The 16,260-nt window shown below is 41.0% G+C and overlaps 1 long non-coding RNA gene and 2 pseudogenes across 2 annotated transcripts in view; 1 reads left to right on the top strand and 2 right to left on the bottom strand.

The window, feature by feature from the left end:
- Positions 1–246: 246 nt before the first annotated feature.
- LOC145491746 (uncharacterized) lies at positions 247–3,225 on the bottom strand. Its single transcript, XR_014049880.1, has 3 exons — positions 2,721–3,225; positions 2,556–2,626; positions 247–2,278 (listed from the first exon to the last, which is right to left on the bottom strand). It is a non-coding gene; the product is annotated as an uncharacterized LOC145491746 (long non-coding RNA).
- Positions 3,226–5,670: 2,445 nt separating this feature from the next.
- LOC145492728 (uncharacterized) lies at positions 5,671–8,599 on the top strand (annotated as a pseudogene).
- Positions 8,600–11,162: 2,563 nt separating this feature from the next.
- LOC145491730 (uncharacterized) overlaps positions 11,163–16,260 on the bottom strand; it is a 7,786-nt pseudogene continuing 2,688 nt past the window's right edge. Inside the window, exons 1-2 of the transcript XR_014049877.1 lie at positions 14,517–16,260; positions 11,163–14,245 (exon numbers count right to left, since the gene is read on the bottom strand). The exon at positions 14,517–16,260 is cut by the window's right edge and continues 2,688 nt beyond it. The product of XR_014049877.1 is annotated as an uncharacterized LOC145491730 (transcript). The remainder of the gene's footprint in view (positions 14,246–14,516) is intronic.

Here is a 16,260-nt window from a genome sequence, read left to right as displayed (position 1 = left end):
GCTTCCTTCGCACCGTTTCCTACAGCTTCAAAATTTTTGAAAAGCGTTAAGACGTTTTCACTCAAAAGAAGTTCTCAAAAGACATTTTTAATTCCGAAATTTGTTATAGATACGATTTATTAGTGATTGGACCGAGTGGAGTGCAATTCAGGGAATAATCGTGCTCGTAATTTCAAATCGGCCTCGCGCTTCGCGTCCGTCCGATTTTGAAACTACTCGCGCGACTGCTCCCTGAGTTGTACTGTACTCGGTCCAATTACTATCACTAACTTGTAAAATCCCTACCCTTTTATATATCTGAAGCCTGGAAAAGGTACCCCTTTCCGGCGGAGCCTCCCCGTATAGTACCCCCCTTCCCCAGGGAAGGTTACCGATTGTCGAAATGAATAACATAAGAACACTTCAATGTCACTCATGGTGATGTGTGGTCTATTCTGATGGATCTGCAGATGTAAAACAGTGACAGCGGTGTTTCGACTCCGTAAGAGCATTCCCCGGAACGGCCTCCTTATAACATATATGTCGTGCCCCAATTAATATGAATATACCTATTTTTCCACCGACATTGTTGCGTACATTCTTAGATTACTGAGAATTTTTGGTTCAATTATCAAGCCGAGAAAATTTGTTTACGACATCACCGTACGAACCCGTATCAATACCATCTTTTCCTGGCGGAAAATTGGGCAGGCAGCGTTTTTCTGGCGGGAAATAGCATGAAAACCGCATTTCTATTGTTATGTCAGCAAACGAAGGCGGCGTCAGGATATTACGTTTTCAAGACAGGGTTTAACTGAAGCACAATGTGAAAGAGAACGCAAGATGATTAGTGTCATATACTTTAGCCTGCAGAACAGGCGTAATTTTTTGCGTATTTTAGCCGAACATCATGTACAGAGGCGAAAGCGAAGCCAACGCGAAAAAAATAACGCGTAATTTTTTTCGCGCACACCCAACCCGATTTTCTTTTTTACTTTTCTCTTATCTTTACGTGAAACCTGCAGTAGAATTAAAGCAAGGGGAGTAGCCAGGATTTTTCAAGGGGGGGGGGGTGAGGTGCAAAGTAAGGGTACTCACCAGATTGTCATCGTTTTCGCCACCCGTTGTATGTTGTTTCATGGGCACCCCAAGACCTTTCCCCGTCGGCTCCACCCCTTTAAGAAGGTGAGTGATTTGTCGAGTGTTTCACATAATTATCGTGACGTCATCGTATTAGGAAAGATCCGTTTTCTAAAATATTTTCCGTTTACCCTAAAACGTACACTCCGCTATTTTTCAAATTCCTCCGGTTTGTAGAGCACTTTCGAAAAACTACGTTTTCGTGATGGCTTAGCGTGGAAGGTTAGCTTAACCGTACACGAGGTAATAAAGCCGTGTTTTCAAATTTCTCTTGCATGGTGTTGACGGGGCCTGAGACCAAAGCAAGACGACTCAACAAGGACATGATACCATAGAATGAAAACAGATACGTATACGACGTTTGACAGTTCAGTATGGATGAAATTCGTAATGCTATTAACATTATTTATAATAGATTGTACGCTCAATCACCCTGTCGACAATTACGTTGGCATTTTTCATCTTTAACAAGGTAAGGAAGGAATGCCTTTCTATAACTGCCCTATCATGGGCTATGCATTAACATCCTAAACCCTGATTACGTTGTAAAATACTTACAAAGCAGTACAGTAATCTCTTTTAAAGTTGGGAGTAAAATTAATGAAAAAAAAAACTGTTAATAGAGATGCCGATAGGATACTCTTAACACTCTGAATTAAATAATCGACAATGGCAATGACAACGGTGACACTATTACCTCACACGACGGAAAACTATCAGCCGCATAGTTTGATGCTATTTGTAATAAGGTTGAAGAGAAGATACACGCTTACATTTATGCTCACAAGTAAAATAAAAACGGCAGATTTCAACACTGAGCTCTGTCAAGGAAATGTAAATATTAATGTGAGATAACAGTTATGAGACGTTTTTGGACAAGACCTTTTCAAACAAAGCACTTATCTTGAACAAATCTAGATAACGTGTGGCCATTGGCATTTTAATATGACGGCTTTTTAGTAAATAAAGTCTACGTATCAATTTCTAACTTTTCTGTTATCTCTTCTGATCATGCACTAAACCAAAAAATCTCGCAGTTTTCACAGGGAAGCCTGTTATCCTATCAACCATAAATCCATTAATGGACTACATCAAGGACTGCTCTGTTCGACGTTCATGTTATTTGCTCCAAGAAAATTGTGTTCATTTTGAGTTTACCCTGAAAATAAAGGGAATATATTAGTTTCTAATACTGAACTGCAAGATTGCACTGTCCGATCTGATCCCTGGATTTGGCTGATAAGGCAAACAGACCACTTGATTCTTCAATAACAATAATACTGATTAAAAAAGCAAATATTCAGCTGTACAACAAAATTGTAGTCCCTTCTTACGAGACGTTCTTCGAGATATTGAATAACATTAGATAGCTCTCTCCTCAATTTCCAGACCTCAACAAGTGCTGCAACGTAAGACGGAGCCAGCGGCTGACGTACCTGTCATTTGAATTCCTTTTCATTCACATTGTTGACCCTTCCTTCTTGCCTTCGTCTTATCGCGCCCTCTTCTAAGAAGAGGAGGCATACTGTTAGCATTGTGGGGTTTAGCATTAAGCAGCCGCGCAAATATTTCGAGATCGCGTAAATAATAGCGAAACGAACCATCAACTAACGGTGGTTCTGGAGGCGCCAAGCCCGTTGGTGGTGTGAGGGTACAAGCCCAAGCTAAAGCGGCTACTTTGAGACATTTCTCGAGACTTTTCTCATCCGTTGCTGACTCCATGTCGTTTTTACAAGAAATTAGACGCGAATTTTACGAATGAATTATCAAATGCTAAATCTCACAAAGCCGTAGAAAGCTGAATAAATTAAAATACTACATCATGCCCCCGGGCTGGTTATGGAAAGTGCACATTGTTAATTAAAGCTCTGTTAGCCAATCACCTTCTTGCAAATGTGACAGCCATGTCATTTACACTGACAGCTAAACGTTCTCAAGTAGGCATACAAGCATTTTCAATCAGTTTTTAACAATTCTTCTTTCATCAGATCGATGTGAAAATTACACCAGTGATTGGAAATTTGATTGAATTTTGGTATCATGTATTTCATAAGGCAATCAATATTTCCATGGAAACAATAAACAAGAAAAATTAAAAGTCGGTAAAACTAAATTTTGTACTAACTAGATGAGATATAAAAAAGCTCATACCATTGTCTATAATGTAAAGTGGAATGTACAAGAATGCCAAAAATGTAAAGTTGAATATACAAGAAAAAATGCATGTTTAATTTCGAGCATTTCAAGTCAAACATTTTGCATACTAATGGTAAATTCAGATTTCAGATTTTTTATTGTTTTTCACTATTTACATATTGTTAACAATCAGTCTAAATATTACATACTAATTGTATTGCTTCAAATAATATCATAATGTGTCCTGATGTTATGTTTTGAAGCTATGAATATTTTGTTGGTGTCGTTTTGATTTATGACTCATTCATCTGTTTGGTATGGTCTAGGAAAACATTCCATCGAAAAACCTTAAACGACGCATGTAAAAGCTTTTTCACCCTTCGAATCAAACAAAAAGACATGTAAGACTTTTGTACCAAATTTCTCGTCTAATAGTTGAATTTTAGCGCCCTGGATCGACTGTCTGATTGTCCTAAAAATATAGGCACAGGAAACTTCAAACTTCACATTAGACGAACCGTCTGAACTGAGCGAATTACGTTCATGATAAGTTCGGCATTTGACTCAACTGAGTTCGTCCGACTGAATTTAGATCGACCTACACAATCTATCCGTGTGCTTCAGATATTTGACCCAACGGTCTTTACCCGTTTGCGGGATTGACTCAAAATAATTTGGTTCGTCTCATGTGAATTTCGACGTTTGACCTGGGTCTTAGCGCCCATTTGTGTACACTTGAATATTTTACTTGCGTCTAGTTACTCTCGACGATCTTTGAGTTTTAAGAAAAACGTTTATGAAGTCCTGTAATCATCTACGTGATCTTTAATTACTGATCATGGAAGTTTTCAGTCAACTTACTCTTAAGTTATCTCCTTTTAGTTCCGTGAATCATAAGACCTCGTGGCTCTGTCTGACACTTCATAGCCAAAAAAACTGATAAACTTCTGATCTATTCTCTAGATATCGAGGTCAATTTTTTTATTGAGGGCTTCTGTTAAAAACTGGGCGCTTTCTCTTGTTCACAGTTTCGTAGAACAATGAAGATCTAATTCGTGATTTTACTGTGTGTTGAATGAATTATCTTAGATTTCTTACCTATAAATAGTTACATGTAATACTTACTTGTACGGTCAAAAATATCTGTTATTTAAATATTCTAAACAGAGTAGCCCTTGAAGTACTAGACTGCTATCACAGGGGCCCTGACACTTTGGTTGACTGATTTCAATTAATAATTACCCTTTGCTCCTGTAAAGGATTTTACGAAAAGACTGCTTGCAGTCTTCTTCCATGGAAACAAATTGACTTATCGTCCCATTTTGACATGAAACTGACTTTTTTCTTTTTTGCAGTGCAGTATTTTGTATACATTTATTGCTACATGAAAGAATAGCGCAAAAATCCACGATGGTCTTTTTATTTTCTTGTTGTCTTGTCATGGTCCTGTCTTTTACTAAATTGCAGGGCGAAATACGCGGATTAGCTGGCAGAAACATTCTGAAGCAACAACTATCAACTAGTGGAATCAATTCAACATGCCGTCGATGTTCAGCTCTTTCATGGACAGCGGAGTGGTTACCTTTGACCCCACAGATGAGGAAACTAACGGCTGTGATTGGTGCATTTCAATCCTCCCATTGTTCCATTGTTCCGACGAGTAGCTGTTCCCTCAGCGGTCCGCTGTTGTACCGTTTTCCTGTTGTTGTGTATTGATCGTGGGCATCCATGAATCAGGAATTTCAATTTCACTATCCCTGTTGATGTTATTAGGGTGAAGTGTTATGTGGATAGTTTCCTTGACCCTACGTGTGTACCAGTGAGGATTTTGATCAATAAACTTGACCTTTTTACAAATCGGATAGTGGCCGGTCTCGTGGGCGTGTTCAGAGACGGCGGAGGTCTGGGTTCTGGCGAGTCGTATATCCCAGTCGTGTTCTTTGATACTCTCCTGCATAGGTCTCCCTGTTTCCCCGATGTAGACTTTGCCGTACTCGCAGGGAATCCTGTAGACCACGCCATCTTGTTAAGCTGGGTAGACGGCGTCCTTTGGTCGCACTAAGTGTGACCGAAGTGTCGTGTCAGACTTAAATAGAAATACCTTGTTGTTTTAGGCAGCGGTGGAGAAGCTCCGATACTCCTTAGACATATAAGGTAATTTGAACTCTGCCACGGGTTCTCTTCTTGGGGATGTTCTTGTCTTTGTGATCTTCTGCACAAAAAGGAGGTATATCCGTTAGAAACAAGTACAGATGACAGGCGTTTCTTCTCTCCACGATTACTGATGGTTTGGTCACGAGACGTTTGGCCCGGTCGTACAGACACTTCATAACACCGTGCTTTACTGACTGAGGGCCACATCCGCTAGGTACTGATCAGTATGTGCTGGCTTCCTGGCGCTGACAATTACGCTGACATTCACCTACATCTTTTGCTGACAAAACAGACTGGGTTATCAACTTGTCATCCAGGACCCTTAGCGAAGCTGAGGTGTCCTTACTGAAGAAAGGTCTGAATTTTGCCGTGACTCTTACGAGCGTCCCAGCCACAGAGATTATCGCCAAGGTTGAGTCAGCAGTCAGGCCACTGGATGCGGAACGAGCAGACACAGTCAGGAGATCTGTCAACACCATCCTTCGACAGGCACAATCACCCACGACTAACATCACGAAGGAACAGGAGGACGCTCTTAAAAGCCTCAAAGAGGACAGCTCCATCCTGGTCCTTTCGGCTCATATAGGTCACGCCAGCGTAATCCTGGACGCTGATACATACCACGCCAAAACTGTCAGCGCTAATTAATTCTGGACCGCACCAAATGCTCAACAAAGACCCGACAGACCACTTGACCCAGAAACTATCCGAGAAGCTGCTAACTCTGAAGCGGAATGGACACATATAAGAGGCTGTTTATAACAAGATCAGACCCCGACACAAACAACCACCTGGTATCTGTAGTTTACCTAAGATCCACAAAGCCGAGACACAGCTTAGGCCAACTGTGTCATGTGTCAATATCTTTGCATGTGGTTTGTCTGCTTTCTTGGCTAACATCTTATCTTCTTTTACAGGCAACTCGAACTTCACAGTGAAAAACTCAGTTCACTTCGCATCCACCATCGCCAGTGAAAAGATCCAGGACCAAGAGATCATGGTGTCCTTCGACGTAGAGTCGCTGTTTACCAACATACCTATCGAGGGAGCCGTACAAGCGAGCGCTATGGAAACTGGAAAGTGACACAGACCTGGCTGACCGCACGACGCTAACACAAGCTCAAATCGCGGATCTCTTGAATTTCGCATTAAGATCAACGTACTTCTAGTACAACGGATCGATTTAGGAACAACGAGACGGCGCAGCCATGGGGAGCCCGGTATCGGCGGTTATAGCTTATCTCCACATGAAGATATTTGAAGAACAAGCAATAGAGTCCGCACCTTGCAAGCCTAACATCTGGAAGCGCTACGTAGATGATACTTTCACCATCCTGGATCGGGATAGAGTTGACGTCTTCCTGCAACACCTGAACAGTCAACAACCATCAATCCGTTTCACCATGGAGATCGAGAATAGCAGCAAGATCGCCTTTCTCGACACGTCAGTTTATAGAGACTCGAAACCGATGGCCGCCTTAAGCTTACCACCAGTTTCTACAGGAAGCCAACATGTACACATACTGATCAGTACTTAGCGTATGACTGACATCGTGAGACAGACGATAACACCCTTTATTATCCGATTTGTTTGTCAGAAATGCATTAGTTGAAAAGTTCAGGGAAATAAACTTCTGATCTAACTTCTAAATATCTTGAACAATGTTTATTCAAAACTGGGCGCTTTCTCTTGTTTACAGTTTCGTTGAACAGTTAATAAGACCTAACTCGTGATTTTACAGTGTGTTGAATCGATTCAACTTAGGATTCTGAAAAATAAATAGTTACTTGTTATACATCGCATTAGATGTTTTTTTTAAACGATTCTAAATGGAAGTAAGCTTATTATTACTATGTTGGAATGTTTGGCTAACAGCAGAAATAACATGATAAGTACACGACGATAATCTTGCAATCTATTTAAACAATAGAGTGTTTCTGTCGAGGAACTATCGGCTGATAGTTGCCCCGCGGAAATTTGATGTTCTTAAAACAGATATTTGCCCGAGAAGCGAAGCTTCGAGGGCAAATATGCTAGTTTTAAGAACATCAAATTTCCAAGGGGCAACTATCAGACCGATAGTTCCAAGACATAAACACTCTATTGTCTTTATTGTTCACCACTAAATCTTCTTCCGTGTGCCAGTTCAAAAATCATATTGAATTATTTTTCAACTTTTTTAGATGAAAGCCGTGAAAGCCAAACGTAAAATTTGAGAAAGAAAACAAAAACAACCTTCTCATTATAAATTCAATTGTTTATTTTCTATAAGCCCGCTTGTTGACACAAATATTTTCACGGACGAGTACTATCCATCCGGGTATTTTCCTCGGACGGGCACTATGGGCTGATAGTGTCTCTCCGCGGACGAACACTATTGCGTCACGTGATCAGTTTAAACCAATAAGAATCGGAGAAAATTTAGTGGTGAACTATAATAGTTGTTAGAGGAAAATTCGTTAATAGAGAACTCCAAAAACACATATAACCAGTCCCTGTAAGTATATTTTTGGAAGGGTTAACAGGTGGGCGAAACTTAGAAGCAAGTAAAACTTAAGATGACTGTCAGGAAGCATCTTGAAAAAGACAAGAACGGCGGTTAAAAACAAGACAAAGAGAAGTTGTAGATGAAGTAACTCAGTAAAGACTATTTAATAATCTTTCTCAGCACAATTTATTATTGTTAACTGATTTACCGGCACGGAGTACCTGCGGTTGTTTGGCTAATCCCCTCCCCATAATGTGTAGTAATTTGTAAAATAGTTAATTATGATTTAAAAAATCTTATTGCTTTGATATAATCCTTTTTTGATTAACTTCCTGATGCTCATCTAGCATTTACATAAGATTTGCATAATGCAGATTGAACGTACTGTAATTTCGTTATTATCTTTCAAGAGCTTGCGTGCCGTTCCTGTTTTCAGCGGTTTCACTTCAAAGTGTCGAAAGAGATTCACATTTTTTTTGGTTTTGCATAAGAGAGGTTTTGAATTGAGCACCGTAACACCCAAACCGAGGTCATCACTCTGGACAGTGATCACAAAGGACACAGACACTCCATTGAACCAATCAAACCTCTAAGCAAATACATGTCGCCGACGCAAAGTGCAGGAAAACCAGTGCAAGCGAAAAACTAATGGTTTTTTTTTTCTTTTTTTTTTTCTTTTTTTACCTTAGACTTGATGGCAAAGTGGCACTAGATTTTTTATTCATTCGATTAAAGTGAAGTAAAGTACTGCTCGGTTTACAAACAGCATGATATAGCCTTGAAACATCAAGCAAATTTAGAACAAGACATTATTTTGATCTCTGAGTTAATAATGATCAAAACTACCTTATTCCTTAGCTCTTATTAACCGAGCAGGAGGTCTGTATGGGAGAATCTTGACCGAGGTTGTGAGTACAGACCGAACGCAGTGAGGTATGTACACACGACCGAGGTCAAGATTCTCCCATACAGACCGACTTAGCTCGGTTAATAAAATGTTTATTATATGGCAAAGAAGAAAACTTTAATTCGTTTATGTAACTGGTTTGCTTGCGAACAGCGATGAGCTTAACTTAAACCTGCCGAAATTTGCCCGTCCTCTTTACTTTTTTTTTTTGTCCTCAGGCTTTTTGGTACTTTCATAAATGATTGAGAAGAAAACAAAAGAAAACGGTGAACATTTTTGTATTTTAGTTTTGCTTCTTTTTCAACGCAAAATGAAACCGGTCTAGATGTCGGTCTAGATGGGAAAATCTAGACCGCGGTCAATATCGATTTCAGCCAATCAAATTCGTGAATTCGGTAGTTCTCAGTCCTTGTGAGACACAGCCATATAATAAAGGAAATTAACGATGCCCATCGACAAAGCGAAGAAAAATTTTGTTACGTTCCACAAAATTAACGCGAATTTTCCAAAAGTTAGGTTTACATACATTAAATTAACGCGCGATTTTCGCAAAACACGGGCCATGGAAATTTTAAGAAGAAAGGCTGAGGCAGCCTATCCTTTTGGGAAGACGATCGAACGACATTCTGAAGTCATTAAGAAATGGTAAGCGTGCAGCGAGCAACGATTGAGTTATGGATGCACGCGGGAGGTTGCTAAGCACGAAAGAAGCGTGAGAGTCGCTCGCCGAGTGCGACTCTAGCTTCTTGAGTGCTTAGCAAACCTCCCAAGTGCATCCATAACCCGACAGCTGCACATTGCACGCTTACCATTTCCTTTATAACATTGAGACTTTTGAATCTCGTCCGACTTACATGAAGTCAAAAGGACGATAAACCACGCGAAAATGGTCATTCAAAAATCTGATAAAGCGACACATCAAAACTTTTCTTGGATCGCGGCGAGTTAATAGTCTCTCGGGCAAAAAAAAAAAAAAAAAACAATTTCAAACTGCTCAGTTAATCTAGATATCAAACTGACAACAAACAAAAAATTGCAGTCGGTAAAAGCGTTTCTTAAAAGTTGGTTAAGCATAAATTTGGATTAGTTTTCCGAAGAATTGAAAACAAACTGCGCAAGGTTGAAGCTTTAATTTTGGTGTTTGAGCTCTTTGTCCTTCACGGCCTCTTCGGCAAAAGGAAAGAACAATATGGAACCGGACATGTCTTAAAAGCGAGATTGGAGAAGAAAGTGAACAAACGCCCCTGGCTTTGAGCTGTTTGAGATGCTCTTACTCGATAGCAGGTTTCTGGGTTACGTTTTCCTTTCCACTTCGTTTTAAATTTGATGAGTTGCGCGTCTAAGGCTGAACTTGAACACATGAATGGCTTTTAAAAATAATCTCTGTCACTTTCGTTACTTGGTAAAATAAGCTAAAATGAACAGAAGACAGAGGCCTAAAGGAAAATGTCAGAAATGTAAGTTTATATTTGTGCACGATGCAGTCGTTCCTTCGAGCGGCTGGTTTTTCAAGAGTTTAATCCACGATCGAGCGACGAGCGTTCGAGCAAAACTAATACCCGGGAACTGAAATAATTCATCCGAGGCTACCAATATTTGGTAAAACTCCCTTTACTAAAGCTCAGAAACACTATTACCTTTAACGTTTTTGGAACAGAAGGATTTCGAATGTAAGACTTCACAAACAAAGATTTGCTAAAGCTTTCATGTTTTGTTCGCCGAAAGCATTTAAATGGCTTTCGATGCCAGAAAAGTTTTACACTGAAAAGTTTTATAGTGAAAGCTTGTGCTGAATTTTATTGTTGTCAAATCGCTAGAAAATTCTCTCTAAGATTCCTGCTATGCATTAGTAACCTCGAAAGGTTGATATAGACCAGTTTATTGCTTTTTGGGTCCGTCTCCGAGTGCCGAGTGCCTTTGTTCAACTAGCTGATTCAACTCCTGCTCGCTCGCTTAAACCCGCAAATTTCTTAGGTGGAGGCCCGGCAAAAAACTTAAGCTCGAAATTTGGTAGCTCTCAGGAATGATATTCCTCATCTCCGGAAGATTTTATTAGCTTTTTCCATATTTTAGGAGAAGAAAAATAGGAGTTAAAGATTACAAAGTGTCAACATCGATGAAAAAAATTGCCGAGAAAAAGGACAAATAAACAAGCTGTCGTCAGCGTGCAACCCACGGGCAAATGGATCGAGCGTATTAGCCAATCAGAAAGCGCGCTTCGCTGAGGCTATGTCATAAATTCTTATAGAAGAACTGCCAAGTAGTGACTCCGAGGTATTAATCAATGGAACTATGAGCAAATGAGGTGTTGTTATTGAAATAAAGGTGCTGAGAACAACAATGATGTAAAAGAGTGCGATTTAAGAGTAAATGTCAGTAAAAATCAAAGATTATCGAAAAAATCGCGGACACGGCCAAAAATCGATTTGGCTCATTTTTTGCCTGTAGGTAGCCTTATATAGTAAAGTAACGGAAATGGGGTTAGATGTTTGAAATATGCGCTTTAACGGGAATAAACCGTTGAACACTTTCGGCGGGTCAATTGCTCAAATTTCGCCAAGCGCGATCCTTAAATTATGCACTTTTCGGGCAGCTGTCATACGAACAAAAATGTTACAGAAGGACTTTTCTAGCTATAGAAATATAGAGTTGGACTTGCTTTAACGAGAAAAAGTGATAGTTTTTGTCTCGTGTTATTCCTGGAGGAGCTACGTCTCTGTTAAGAGACGACATTTTCGGCCTTTTGAAATTAAGGCAAAGGTGGCCTAGAATAGCTTGGCAAAAATACATGTGGTAGTGTCTCAAAGTTTACAATAACACTACCAAGAAGCCTTGAAAGATAGTTCTTTACGATTTGGGTTTTATTTCTTTGGGACCTTTGACAATCAAAAGATGACTACCGGCCGTATTTCGGTTAAATACTGTGACGCCGTAATGAGATGCATAATAACAAAATTAAACGCGTTGTACACAAATAACTGTTTTGGTCAGTTACATCTTCACTGGCCGTTGAAATGATTGGAAACATATTAAAATGTCTACAACTACACTTTATTTTCATATACTGAGACAGGAGAAACAAATTTCGACTTTTCCTACCCTGTGAATCGCGCCATAATTCTGCATAATTCTGAACACAACAGGTTGAACAATTGAATTGCACACAACAGGTTAAATTTGCCACACAGTCGTTAGTTTACGTTTGCTTCGCATCCAGTGAACATGAATTCGAGCATTTACATCCCTTCTGCGCCTTCTGCACTCGCCAGTTTCGAACATACTGAAACTCATCAACATAACTTGCAAGAGACGCCACAAATTGTGGCGAGCTCGAGTGACTGAAATGCGATATGTAGAACTCTGCTGTCACGCAACGCCCTCTTAAAAATTGTATACGCACCGCCTTTTATAATCAGCGGATCAGTTATTAGTGAAACGTATAGTGCTCAGTTACTTGGAAGTGCAGGTACACTCCTGGACTAATTGTGTGAGTCGTGCGATGTATGGCTTTTTCCTCTTCTGAGGTGCAATGTCAGAAATATCCAGCCTAAGGTCGATGCACATGTCTCTTAGCCTATCCACTCTTAAAGTTGTGAGTGTACGTTTTTGTACAAGTTCGCAGATGTTAAGGTCGAAAGATAAATCGGATGGCGAATAGCCACGTCTCTCATCACATTTGCACACACAGCAGATAGATGACTCTCAGCATCGGCGAAATTTCGTCCTCGTCGGCACTCTCCATGGCCACTTCTGAGACTTCACTAGCTTTTGCTTCGTTACCGGCGGCTGTAACTTCTAATCGCTTCTTTGCTGAAAGACGGCTAAAATAGCCACTAATCTGCTGCGACGTAAGGACTTCATCAGGTTGAAATCGGCGTTCCCCCGCCTGGTCTCTTGCTAAGCACATTGCTTTCGAAACTCCCTGTGGATCGCTTTTCCGTCCACTTTGCTCCCCTTTTTGAAATTGGTCACTTAAGAATTCGGTCTGTTTCTTTGTAAAACGCACCTTTTTCTTAATTGTCTTCAGGGCCCATCCCATTGGAAGAGGCGGCAAGGCGTCACTCTTTGCTTGGACAGTAACTTGAATGCTTGGAATTCGACTTTATCCCTCCGTCTGCTTGGAAGAATATTCTCTTTTAGCTCTATCGTAGAGAGTTTCCTGTTCGAGCATCATTTGATGTTTTCCAGTATCTAGGTGTGTCTGGAGGTTTGCAAAGCGACTGTATGCTTTTACACATCCATCCTCTGGACACGGGAAAAGCATGTCATCTGGCTTATTTTGACCAGTGCCGCTTCGATCTTGGTTTTCGTTTTCAGTTGAGAAATCTGCTTTGACAGAGCTTTTCTTGATATGTCGATGTCTCACAATCTTGAACGGCGGTGCACCACTTACATTCTGCGATGGGGGTTCTAGGATTTCCAATTTTTCGGGCTGCTTCATGACTCCTTCGAACTTTGCCCATGGCACTACTTTACCGGAACCCACATTGAATGCTCTCCACACTCGTTCGCCAGTTTCATCGTATTCAAAATTGTTGAGTAAGCTTATCCCATCCCATTTGATATTAAAGGTGCTTGACGGCTTGGCAGCAACATAGCTTGCGGTCACTCCTGTGGTTCCTTGGCCAGATTCAATGCCTGTTTTGAGCTGTAAAGCGTTGATGACATCATTGCCTTCGTTTGCGTACCTTCCAACGTCTCCTTTGATTGTTGCTGCTTTGCGATCACATACCCCCTTTCCACCTTGAGGGTCCGAGAAGTCGTTTCTTACAGCAGCCGCTCCTACTGCATCACTGGCCAGCTTAGCTGAGAGGGTTGAATTTCCGCTGTGATAACAGCCAGCGTTATCTTGTTTGTAATAAGCCATTTCCAGGTCTGGAATTTCCTTTTTCAGGGTAGTGAGGCAGTCAAGCATTATCGAAGCCACAGTCACACTGTCTTGGGCGCAGCTTTGAAATACGTGAACAAGTGTCTGCGATTCAAAGTGCTCAGAGCCCTCTGACCGTCTTATGGCAACGCTAATGTGCCATGGCAATCCTCGCTTCGCAAACCAATCTGACTGTGCCTCTCGATATTTTCGGGGCATATATTTCATTGCCCAGTCCTGGACTAACAGCACCGATCGGCTCTCGAGTTTGGCTAAAACTGAATGCTTTGCCTCAGCTTGGTGGACTGAACGTAGCTGATGGGCTTTCCAGCTAATGATATCATCCCTTGCCTGTTTGATAGTATGCAGCATGTCAGCTTGATCTTCTGCTGACGAAAACGCAATTGATCACTCATCTTCTATGGTACGCATGACTTCCTCTAACTCATAACACTGCACACATGACTCATTGTGGAGATGGTCGCAGGAGCCCTGAAATTCTGCATTGCCTGGATCACTTAGCGCATAAATTCGACAATGATCGGGAACCTCTGAGGACTCCACTGCATGTACCTAAAAAAAAAAGGTAAAATGACAACCGCGTGATTCAGTGCATATTTGCAAAGCAACGCATGCGCATCGACATTTCAAAAAGATTACTTAACCGATTCTCGGCGTTGTATACATGTGTGTAAGCGTATTACAGTGAATTGCAAACTCTTGTTTCGTGAATTAAGCATAAAAAGGACTTGGAGAGAAAGAAAAGGGTAGCCGTGTATCATAGTAAGAAGTCTACTACATCACTTACGCAAAGGCAACGAATAATTATAAAATATGCACCCACCTTATAGTCGTCCTTTAGGTACTGCTTCGACAAACGAAGTTGCTGCTTAATTTCCCTCGCCCATTGCTGAGTCTTGCCACAGTCAACAAGCTTGTCTACGAGTTTCTCTAAATGATCAAATGCGTCCGCTCCTTGTGCTGAAAAGTTATCAAGTCCTTGAAGAGACTTGCGAACAGATGAAGAACACACCGCCAAAACTCTCTGTGGGGTTCTCTTACTCATAAGCTCAAAGTTGGTTTCACAGCAACATTGTTGATACTGCTGGACAATACGCTCTGGTATCATTGTTCTGATCACATTGGGTGTTTTTATGATCTCGCCAGTTGACAATTTTCTGAAGTTTTTCCCCAAAAGGAACATCTTGAATTACGTGTGGACTCGTTATGAAAGAAACAAAATGTTCTAATTTTTCAGGTTCAATCCTCATTCTCTTTTTCTCCTGGTTTGGAAGAGGAGCAGCTCTTCCAGGTAACAGCCTGTGGCGTTGGGCAATGTTGTAGCGATAGCTAGTAACGGCTGGAATAAACTCTCTCATCTCCTTAAGGGATCACTTATCTGCCATCAATGAGAGTATTTGTCGTCTGGTGCTCCAATGTTGCGCGTTCAAGTAGCTCTCAGCAAATGCATTAAGAAGCTCCGTCTCTTTTTCACTTCTGCCTTCGACCACAACCTGACTCTCTCTGCTTACAAAATGACTATCACAAAGCTCCGTCCACAGTTCTTGCGAATTTTCAGGTGCCAGGACATCAAGCATTGCAGATATACATTGTTGAGCTTTCCGTAAGTATCTGCGTTTAGTACGCTCGTGCGCTGTATTCCACGGCACTTATAACGTGTGACGTACTGGACTGACGTCTCGAAGCTGTAAGAAGCAATTAAGCTGCACCTGGGACTCGTTGTCTAGACTGGAGCCTTCATCACTCTCTTCGGAATCTTCTTGCGGAAAAAAAAGCCTCTGCCGTCTGGATGTGGAACCTTCTGGCAGTTATTCATCAACAACAGTTACAGGACAAGTAATGGCAGGAATATTAAAGTCACTCGCTTGTTCATCAACCTGGCAAAAAAGTGGACACATTGCTTTGGATGGCTTCAAAATGTGCAAGCGCGGGGTGTCGTGTATAAAAGCGCAGGTCGCATGCGAGCTGGAAAGTAATATTCGATAATTAATTTATTTGACTGGTAACCTATCCTGATATCTTTATCCAGTTACTACTCAGTATTATTTTCCATTTGGAGCATTTAGAAAAAAGTTGAGAAGCCATATATTAATTTAAAACCTTTATTATTTGGCTATATTCTGGGATGTGATTGGCTATCCGGGCAGGGCACGCTTTTCCAATTCTTGTGCCATGTATGGTCTTGCCCAATCGTTGACGGGCGGCAATGGCGGCATTTTGAGGATGCGCATGCAAGTTATCCTGGATACGCCCTTCTCCCGCGTGGGTTGAGCCCCTGAAAAGGGCAGAGAAGGGAGAATTCAGAGAATGCGTCAAGGTTTTCCACTTTCATTAACTATATTGGATCGAAATTTTTCATAAACACTTTGAAGAAACTCACCAAGCTTAGACCACATAGACCTTCTGTGATGTTTTCTACTCCTCCTGTGGCACCCAATTCCTGCGATTCTAACTGATTTTTTGTTTTTGCCAGAGACTGTCGACATCGTACACAAATTCCTTTAATATTTGGAGAGAAAGGATTAACTTATTCTTTTCTACTTTACGCATCCCCCTTGAACAAATAG

The sequence above is a fragment of the Orbicella franksi genome, chromosome 7, assembly GCF_964199315.1.
Source record: "Orbicella franksi chromosome 7, jaOrbFran1.1, whole genome shotgun sequence".
Lineage (NCBI taxonomy): Eukaryota > Metazoa > Cnidaria > Anthozoa > Scleractinia > Merulinidae > Orbicella > Orbicella franksi.
The sequence above is the reverse complement of the archived record's forward strand: the minus strand, read 5'-3'. Positions and strand labels throughout refer to the sequence as shown.